This window comes from Oncorhynchus clarkii, chromosome 13 (genome assembly GCF_045791955.1).
Source record: "Oncorhynchus clarkii lewisi isolate Uvic-CL-2024 chromosome 13, UVic_Ocla_1.0, whole genome shotgun sequence".
Taxonomy (NCBI): domain Eukaryota; kingdom Metazoa; phylum Chordata; class Actinopteri; order Salmoniformes; family Salmonidae; genus Oncorhynchus; species Oncorhynchus clarkii.
Genome location: NC_092159.1, coordinates 22,053,013 through 22,062,339, shown reverse-complemented (window position 1 = coordinate 22,062,339; position 9,327 = coordinate 22,053,013). Strand labels below are relative to the sequence as shown.

General features: G+C 43.7%; 1 pseudogene; it reads right to left on the bottom strand.

Moving 5' to 3' along the window:
- Positions 1-7,531, bottom strand: part of LOC139423518 (keratin, type I cytoskeletal 17-like) — an 8,907-nt pseudogene extending 1,376 nt beyond the window's left edge.
- Between the last annotated feature and the right edge of the window lie 1,796 nt (positions 7,532-9,327).

Sequence of the window (9,327 nt, the reverse complement as noted above, 5' to 3'; positions counted from 1 at the left end):
AAACACTCAACAAGAATGGTATACATGGGAGGACACCACGGAAGAAGCCACTGCTGTCCAAAAAAAACTGAAGTTTGCAAAAGTGCACATGGATGTTCCACAGCGCAACTGGAAAAATATTATGTGGACAGATGAAACTACAGTTGAGTTGTTTGGAAGGAACACACAACACTATGTGTGGAGAAAAAAAGGCACAGCACACCAACGTCAAAACCTCATCCCAACTGTAAAGTATGGTGGAGGAAGCATTATGGTTTGGGGCTGCTTTGCTGCCTCAGGGCCTGGACAGCTTGCTATCATGGACGGAAAAATTAATTCCCAAGTTTATCAAGACACTTAACAGGAGAATGTTAGGCTATCTGGTCACAATTTGAAGCTCAACAGAAGTTGGGTGATGCAATAGGACAACGACCCAAAACACAGAAGTAAATCAAGAACAGAATGGCTTGAACAGAAGAAAATATGCCTTCTGGAGTGGCCCAGTCAGAGTCCTGACCTCATCCCGATTTGAGATGCTGTGGCATGACCTCAAGAGAGCAGTTCACACCAGACATCCCAAGAATATTGCTGAACTGAAACAGTTTTGTAAAGAGGAATGGTCCAAAATTCCCCCTGACCGTTGTGCAGGTCAGATCCGCAACTACAGAAAACGTTTGATTGATGTTATTTCTGCCAAAGGAGGATCAACCAGTTGTAAAATCCAAGGGTTCACAAACTTTTCCTACCCTACACTGTGAATGTTTACACGGTGTGTTTAATAAAGCCATGAAAACGTCTAATTGTTTCTGTGTTTATTAGTTGAAGCAGACTGTGTTGGTCTATTTTTGTGACCTAGATGAAAATCAGATAACATTTTATGACCAATTTATGCAGAAGTCCAGGTATTTCCAAAGGTACTTAACTTTACTATTTATATTATTCACTACTTTTACTTCACTACATTCTTTAAGACAATATTGTGCTTTTCCTTGACACCCGAAAGTTCTCGTTACATTTTGAATGCTTTGCAGGACAGGAAAATAGTCAAATTCAAGCACTTATCAACTGAACATTCCTGGTCATCCCTACTGCCTCTGATCTGGCGGACTCACTAAACACATGCTTTGTTTGTAAATTATGTCTGAGTGTTGGAGTGTGCCCCGGGCTTTCTGTAAATTTAAAAAACAAGAAAATGGTGCCATCTGTTTTGCTTAAAATAAGGAATTTGAAATTATTTACACTTTTACTTTTGATACTTAAGCATATTTTAAACCAAATACTTTTAGAATTTTACTGGGTGACTTTTACTTTCATTTGAGAGATTTTCTATTAAGGTATCTTTACTTTTACTCAAGTATGACAGTTGGGTATTTTTTCCACCACTGTTTGCAGTGAGGTGCCAATAAACAGCTGTCTTCCCCCCATCCCTTCCACCTCCCTCTCTTTCCTGCCCCTCCATTATCCCCTCTCACCTGAATCCCTCTCCATCCAGCAGCCTCCTGTACTCAGCGATCTCCATCTCCAGCCTCATCTTGATGTCCAGGAGGATCTGGTACTCGGAGGCCTGCTGCTGGATGCTGACGTTGAGCTGTTGCAGCTCCTCCCCCATGCTGTTGATACAAACCTGCAGCTGGGAGCCGTGGCGGCCGTTTATATCAGCGCTCTCCTCCAAGTACCCCTTCTACAGGAATGTGTTTATGTCAGTAAGGGATGAAGGAAATGGAGAAGGAAGGAAGGAGAGGGTAGTAGAAATGTATAAAGAGGGAGATGAAGGGCAGAGATAGTTAGACTGGTGTGCATGAAGGTGTTAAAACACCTTCACATTAGACCACTGTGGAGGTCTGAAAACTTCTAACAAACTTGTAATGTGTAATGTTCCTTTAAAGACCTAAAGGAATTCCATATTTTAGGAACAGAGATAAGGTAAAGAGAAATGCTATATATTTAGGGATGCTGATTCACTAAGATGGCATTGACATCATACCTGAGTGAGCAGGCCATGCAGTTCAATCTCCAGGCTCTGGAAGGTCCTCTTCAGGTCGGTCACCTGAGACTGAGAGGTCTTCACCTCTGTGGTGATCTGGCTCTAAAGCACCTCTACCTGACACACACACACACACACACACACACTGTATTAGTCAAGTATAGTACCACTTCACAAAATACATGTACATTTGTGCCTCTTACAAAGGGCATTTAGGGACCCAGGCCCACACCCTTCGAGACCCCCTGTCCTATTTTCAGAGGTTGTCTCACCTTGCTCTCAAACCACTTGGCAGCATCTCTCTGGTTCTTCGCCACCATGCCCTCATACTGGGTCCTCATCTCCTCCAGCACCTTGCTCATGTCCACTGAGGAAGCACAGTCCATCTCCACATTCACAGCACCACACTGCTGTGTCTGCATCAAATGCATCTCCTAACAACAGGAAAAGGGAGACAAATTGTGCTATAATACCTGGGATTTGTAGTTTACTCACACACAGGGAAGGGCAAAAGCACCTGAAAACAATGAGTTACTGTATATGAAGTTGCCGTAGATTTGTTGTGGGTGAGTTTTGCCCCCATGTGGCCAAACATTGAAGGGTCTCAAACCCACTGAGAATTAACAAACTGCAAAAACAATGCAAAATCTACAGGGGAAGCCATTGTGTCCTAATCAAAAAACCCATGTGGCTGTCCTGGCCCATTGACACTTCAGACAACAGCACAAGCATTAAGACTTGAGTGTGTGAGGAGAAATGAGGAGGTTACCTCCTCATGGTTCTTCCTGAGGTAGACCAGCTCCTCCTTCAGCCCCTCAATCTGCATCTCCAGGTCAGATCTGGTGAGCGTAAAGCTGTCCATGTCTCCTCTGGTGAGCGTAAAGCTGTCCAGGACTCCTCTCAGACTAGCCGCACCCCCTTCCATCTTCATACTCATGTTAGCCTCCGTCGCTTACCTACAGGGGTTCAGGAAAGACTAGATACAACTTGCCCAACCATGAACTGATCCATAGCCCCTGCATACCCGCGTAAGCATTTCTGTAGATCTGTGAGGATTGGATCTACTCAATCTCAAATCTATAGGCCAAAGCTACAAACAGAAACAGTACACTCACAGAGGCTGTGTACAGTACAAACAGGAAGTGCACCTACTTCATCTTGAAGTCATCAGCTGCAAGTCTGGCATTAACCACAGACCTGGTATGGATCTAGGAACAGGAGGACAGCCACAGTCAATGGAATGTAATATCAGAGTCAACTATGTATGGGATATCATGTGTTTAGATCAGCAGATCAGGTTCATGTCTACTGTTCATTCAAATACAACAGGACACCGTTTTTCAACAGTCAACAAGATAAATACTGAAAGACTATAGGAATTACACCTCTAATCTAGCGCTTATCTAATTCATTCTAGTGGCTCTCTTCTTTCACAACCCTGTTGGCATCTTCTCAATCCTATCCCCACTTCCCTTCCCACTGGGCACAGACGTCAATTCAACATTTATTCCACTTTGGTTCAACATAATTACATTGAAATTACATGGAAGCAATGTTGATTCAAACAGTGTTTGGCCAGTGGGTTGCTACATTAAGACTACATTACCCAGAAGTACCTTGTTGCGGATGTCTGTGATGGTGGCATAGAACCCACGGAGGTCCTTCTTGTGAGTCGGTGATCTCATCTCGTAGAACTCTTTGATCTGCAACTCCAACTTGCTATTGGCTGCCTCTAGAGAGCGCACCTGTGTACACAGAGAGTGGAAGGAATCAGTTCAGTTCATGGGTCTATCCAAAATGGCACCCTATTCCCTATATAGAGCACTACTTTTGACCAGAGCCCTATCAATCAATCAATCAAATGTATTTATAAAGCCCTTCTTACATCAGCTGATGTCACAAAGTGCTGTACAGAAACCCAGCCTAAAACCCCAGACAGCAAGCAATCCAGGTGTAGAAGCACGGTGGCTAGGAAAAACTCCCTAGAAAGGCCAGAACCTAGGAAGAAACCTAGAGAGGAACCAGGCTATGAGGGCTGGCCAGTCCTATTCTGGCTGTGCCGTGAGAGTTTATAACAGAACATGGCCAAGATGTTAAAATGTTCATAGATGACCAGCAGGGTCAAATAATAATAATCACAGTGGTTGTCGAGGTTGCAACAAGTCAGCACCTCAGGAGTAAATGTCAGCTGGCTTTTCATAGCCGATCATTCAGAGTATCTCTACTGCTCCTGCTGTCTCTAGAGAGTTGAAAACAGCAGGTCTGGGACAAGTAGCACGTCCGGTGAACAGGTCAGAGTTCCATAGCCGCAGGTAGAACAGTTGAAACTGGAGCAGCAGCACGGCCAGGTGGACTGGGGACAGCAAGGAGTCATCAGGCCAGGTAGTCTTGAGGCATGGTCCTAGGGCTCAGGTCCTCCGAGAGAGAGAAAGAAAGAGAGAAAAATAGAGAAAGAGAGAGGATTAGAGAGAGCATACTTAAATTCACACAGAACACCCGATAAAACAGGAGAAATGCTCCAGATTTAACAGACTGACCCTAGACCCCGACACATAAACTACTGCAGCATAAATACTGGAGGCTGAGACAGGAGGGGCCGAGAGACACTGTGGCCCCATCCGACGATACCCCCGGACAGGGCCAAACAGGCAGGATATAACCCCATCCTATGGGCCCTGTTATGCACTACATAGGGAATAGGATGCCATTTGGGGCGCATCCCATCACGTTAAGTGAATCTGCGCACTCCCATTAGATAATCCCCAACATAATGGAATTTTAAATAAATGATCAAATCCTGCTATGTCATTGTACTCATCAGTGGTGTAAAGTACTTAAGTAAAAATACTTTAAAGTACTACCTAATTAGGTTTTTTGGGTATCTGTACTTTACTTCACTATTTATATTTTTGACAATTGTTACTTTTGCTCCACCACATTCCTAAATAAAATAGTGTACTTTTTACTCCTTAGATTTTCCCTGGCACCCAAAAGTACTCATTACACTTTGAATGCTTAGCAGGACAGGAAAATGGACCAATTCACACTTTTATCAAGAGAACATCCCTGGTCATCCCTACTGCCTATGATCTGGCGGACTCACTAAACACATGCTTTGGTTATAAATTATGTCAGTGTTGGAGTGTGCCACAGACAATCAGTATAAAAAATGTAAATAAATAATTGTGCCGTCTGGGTTGCTTAATATAAGGAATGTAACATTATTTACACTTTTACTTTTACTTTTGATACTTAAGTATATTTGAGCAATTACATTTTCTTTTGATACTTAAGTATATTTGAGCAATTACATGTTCTTTTGATACTTAAGTATATTTAAAATCAAAGACTATTGGACTTTTACTGAAGTAGTATTTTACTGCGTGACTTTCACTTTTACTTTAGTCATTTAGTCATCTTTACTGGTCCTCATTATGTATTTAGGAACATGTGTTTATAATAGTATTACACGTGTGTCTTTTAATAATGAGACTTTCCTTTACAGGCAAACTATAGGTTACTGTTTCTTCTCAATAGCAATTTTACAATTAGAAACAATGATGGAATAAATCGCTTTTAAAAAGTTACAAGTTAAGTAAAAGTTGACCGTATTTTGTGTGTGTGTGTGTGTGTGTGTATGTATATATATCTATATTTAGTGGCGTACAGCAGGTCAGCCACCAGGGGGAGACTCGTCGAGGCCTGGTGGCAGACGGAGTATACGTCACGAGGCGATGGCTCTATCTGCTGGACGTGCCAGGTCTCGACGGGTACTACACCCAGGACTAATTGGGGCTGATTGGGAGCTGGTGAGTAAATCAAGGACTGATTGCTCACCAGGTGTACAAGCCCCATAAAGCTGCCAGAAGGGCAGGGGGAAGGGGGAAGTAAGGTGACTTCTGTGTAGTTGGAGACGGTGGAAAAAAAGTACCCACATGTCATACTTGAGTAAAAGTATAGATACCTTAATAGAAAGTTACTCAAGTAAAAGTCACACAGTAAAATTCTAAAAGTATTTGGTTCTAAATATACTTAAGTATCAAAAGCAAAAGTATAAATAATTTCAAATTCCTTGTATTAAGAAAAGCAGATTGCACCATTGTATTTTTTAATGTATGGATAGCCAGGGGTACACTCCAACACTCAGACATCATTTACAAACAATGCATTTGTATTTAGTGAGTATGCCAGATCAGAAGCCGTAGGGATGACCACCCGCTCTCTTGATAAGTGCGTGAATTGGACCATTTTCCTGTCCTGCTAAGTATTTATCATGTAACGAGTACTTTTGGGTGTCAGGGAAAATGTATGGAGTAGAAAGCACATTATTTTCTTTGGGAATGTAGTAAAGTAAAAGTACTCTAGCCCGGCCGATACGAGGCGCTGCGATGTACAGCACATTTCACAGGAAAACATAGAAAACCCTCTCATCACCATTATCCAAAGACAGAATGAAGTTTCCGCTATGTTAGTCAAACAGCATCATCATTCCTTTCTGCCATCCAGAGATATCACTCTTTTTGATGGTGACATGTTACAGTACAGGTCATTTGAACATGGTATAGAGCAGGGGCTGGGCAACTCCACTCCTCTAGGGCCTGATTGGTGTCACACTTGCCCCCATCCATTGCAAACACAGCTGATTAATCCAATTGCATTCTAAACTGAAGATGATTAGGTGATTATTGGAGTCAGGTGTGTTAGCTGGGGCAAAACTGTGACACTAATCAGGCCCTCGAGGACTGGAATTGCCCATCCCTGATATAGAGAATAGAGTCCAAACTAGCAAGGACAAACTGCACTTCCTCGAACCGTACCCTAGAGGGCAGGCTCGAGAGCTAGTTAGGAGCTGGCTCCAGATAGGGGCTCCAGATAGGGGCTATCAGAAAGCCAGGGGCTTATTGAAAGAGCACTACGATAATGAATACAAGATTGTCAATGCATACATGAAGAAGGCTTTTAGCTGGCCTAGCATCAAATCCAAAGACCACAAGGCATTACAGGCTGATGCATTATACCTCAGAGGCTGTTGTAATGCAATGGAAGATATGGACGAGATGGATCTGGCCTCCAGCTGAAAGAACATCATCCTGAAACTACCCTACAACCTCAGGGAGAGGTGGAGGTCGGTTGCTTGTGAGTTACAGGAGCGCCATGGTAGGCGTGATAGACTCCTTGATCTCATCCTGTTCATTGAAAAACAACAATAATGTATAAACAAAACTGTAATATTGGAGATCCTACAGAATCCAGAAGCAAGGCTCAAAGGCCACAGTCAAGGCTCATTCACACGTCTATTCACAAGTCCACAGGAAGCAGTATTGCTACCAGCGTGTCATCAGCACAGCATACCCCCCCAAACCCAATACATCAGATGTCTGTTCTGTAACAGCGGACACAAATTGGAGCTGTGTCCACGACTTAGGAAAAGGAGCCACAGGGAGAAGATGGGTTTCCTAAAGGAAAAAAATATTTGTTTGGGTTGCCTGTCAAGTGGACACGTCAAGAGACTGCAATAGGCGTCTCAAATGCCGTGTATGTAACCAAACTCACCCAAGTGTGCTTCATATTGAACAGCAGAGCATTCATCAGATGCACTAGTGAGCAGTGGACTGGTTTCTCTGAACATATATGGGCATACTGGGGCCGGGGACCAAGAATGTGTACTTGCCAGTAAAGGTCAAACACAGTAAAGGCCACAGGGTTATCCAGACATACGTCTTCCTACACCCAGGAAGCACATTCTGCACAGAGAGACTGATGACACAGCTTTTACGTCACAGGAAGAGGAGCCAAAATGGTGTTGATGACCATGAATCAAGTAAAAGGAAGTTGACACAATCAGAAATCCTTTTTATGTTGATGACTGCCTGAAATCCGTGTCCGCTGAAGAGGAGGCAGTACAACTTGCCAAGGATTTCACAGCTGCTTGTCATAAAGGAGGACTCCATCTCTCCAAGTGGGTGAGCAATAGCCGAACTGTACCAGCCTCCATCTCAGAAAATGAAGGAGCTAAAGAGGTGAGCGTTGAATTTGGACAGAGACAAACTTCCCATTGAGAGAACACTGGGAGTACAATGGTGTGTAGAGAGCATTTACCTTTAATGTTACCATTTTAAAAAAAACACGACACACGTAGAGGAATTCTATCCATGGTGAGTTCTGTCTATGATCCCTTGGGCTTCCTCGCTTCCTTCACCCTGCCTGCCAAACTGCTGTTACAGGAGCTGTGTAGAAGAAGCTGTGGCTGGGATAAGAATATCCCCAGGTGTTTCTCTGAAAAGTGGATGAAATGGACTCGGGATCTGGGAAAAATTGTAGACTTTAAGATTGAAAGGTGTTTTAAGCCAAATAACTTTGGGCCACCCACTCAAGCTCAACTGCACCATTTCTCAGATGCCAGTGAGCTAGGTTATGGAACAGTAAGCTATGTGAGACTGACGAATCAACGGGGTGATGTTCATGTATCTCTTGTCATGGGGAAGGCCAGAGTTGCACCTCTGAAGGAGACAACCATCCCACGCATGGAGCTGGCTGCTGCAGTACTGAGTGCAAAGGTGGACAAGATGCTGCGTACAGAGCTACAGCTGAAGCTGGACAACTCTGTGCTCTGGACAGATAGCCAGTCAATGCTCAAGTACATAGCCATTGAGCGTACAAGCGTACAAACATTTGTGGCCACAAGGATCTCTGTTATCAGAGAGAGCACATCCATATCACAGTGGATGTATGTAGATACCAGGCAAAATCCTGCTGATGATGCATCTAGAGGACTGAGTGGAAACAAGTTTCTGGAGTGCAAAAGGTGGATCCATGGCCCAACGTTTCTTTGGAAACCAGAAGTGCAGTTGCCCCTGGAACACATGAACTCAGTTTCCCTCACATTTGCTGACCCTGAGATTAAAAATGCTATTGTTGTGTGCAGTGCTACTGTCAATGAGATGGAAAATCCCACCAACAAGCTGCTATCTTATTTCTCCACTTGGATGTAGTTGAAGATAGCAGTTGCTTGGTTCCTGTAAGTGAAAAAAGTGTTAGTCACTTGTACGGGAAAGAAAATACATCCAGTTAAATCTCAATCTCACCAGCATACACACACGCTCACGGAACCAGATGGTGAAAGACAAGAGTCGAGCCCACAGGACAACATTCAGTGGTCAAACTGTAAGTTTGGACGAACCGTTGAAAGCAGAGGAGGCGATCATTTGCTTCACCCAAAGACAAAGATTCCCAGAGGAGCTCTTGACTTTGACAATGACGCCATCTACAGTCAACAAAGGAAGTATCACTTATGAGTTGGGTCCAGTGTTGGTGGATGGAGCTCTCCGAGTCGGAGGACGGCTGTGTGAGGCAGCGATGCCTGA